Below are 1,290 nucleotides of genomic sequence, written 5' to 3'. Positions count from 1 at the left end.
TATAAGCAACGCTTGTTAGTACAATTTACTTTGCCTTCACAGACCTGGATTCATTTTTCTTCGTTTTAAATCTCTATATAAAGAATAATTCATTAGCAACTACTCTTTTTTAATAACTTTATGTCATTAAAATATAATGGTAATTTAAGCTTTGATCCTCCAATTTTAAACTCTTTATATTGCACAATATTTAAAAAAGAAATCAGATTATTCAAGGATAACAGAGTGTGGTTTGTTAGCTATAATGCTACATCTCCAAGTGAAAACATCATATCAAGAAACTTGGGGCTTGCTTCAATCTGGACTGCCTCCTCCCCACAGTACTGGGCTTCCTCCCCCTTCATCCATCTATAATAATAACATTAATAAACAGTTGTTACCGCCATTCAGTAAGCGCGTTGCCACTCTCTTATTTCATATGACCCAAAACAAACCAGCCTTGGAAGTGATGCTTGAACTGATAGAAGAAGAGGTGTTGGATGATGCATCGGCGAGATTCTGAATACTTCTCGGGCGGGTGTTAGAACCACCACCTACGTGTACAAACACAGAGAAACACACAAAAAAGACGCTTTCATTATCATAATTCCAATATCAAATAAGCGGTGCGGAGTATGTGACCTCCTAGCTACGGGCCATCCACTCGCTTGTGTCGGTCTCGTAATGGGAACCGAACCCAAACGAAAGCAGCAGAAATGGTGTGCCGACACTATGAATAAAGGTTGGCTTTCCAAACAAAGCAAAGAACGGCCCAACCGTCCATCTCCTATCCTCTCTTCCATCACATCAACAACGCCACAAAGTCGCAAATAATAGCACCACCACCAAATTGCTATCCCAACAATTATCATTGCTCTGTCTGCTACCTCACACCCAAACAAATTTAAAAATTAATTCGAATGCCAACACAACCATCACGGGCAGCCCGGTGCGAACAGATGAGACATCCCAGGAATAGGACCTTTGGTTTGCATTCTATGGCAAGAGGAGCAAAGGGATTTTCTTTTTCCATTTAAATGCCAATGCTTCGTTGTTATTAAAAATATAGCATGTTAAATGCATGGTAATGTTCTCTACATAAAAACTTCACCTCGTCACTTACAGCCACGTCAGAAGACCTGTACAGAAGAACATGGGACATTTATTTACAAAGAGGTGATCTGGAATTTCAAGGTCTTACTTCAAACTAAGCCGTGTGTGTTAAGGTGGGAGAATCTTTAGCCTCTGAAGAATCCCATTAGCCTTCCTTTTGGCCCTTGAAGTCCCACATTGTGCGAGTTCGGAAAGTGT

At 40.3% G+C, this 1,290-nt stretch overlaps 1 pseudogene; it reads right to left on the bottom strand.

The window, feature by feature from the left end:
• Positions 1 to 239: 239 nt before the first annotated feature.
• The window catches only part of LOC129302987 (protein PIR-like), a 30,990-nt pseudogene continuing 29,939 nt past the window's right edge, over positions 240 to 1,290 (bottom strand).

This window comes from Prosopis cineraria, unplaced genomic scaffold (genome assembly GCF_029017545.1).
Source record: "Prosopis cineraria cultivar Desert tree isolate PC_DT_omini unplaced genomic scaffold, ASM2901754v1 PC1, whole genome shotgun sequence".
Lineage (NCBI taxonomy): Eukaryota > Viridiplantae > Streptophyta > Magnoliopsida > Fabales > Fabaceae > Prosopis > Prosopis cineraria.
The sequence above is the reverse complement of the archived record's forward strand: the minus strand, read 5'-3'. Positions and strand labels throughout refer to the sequence as shown.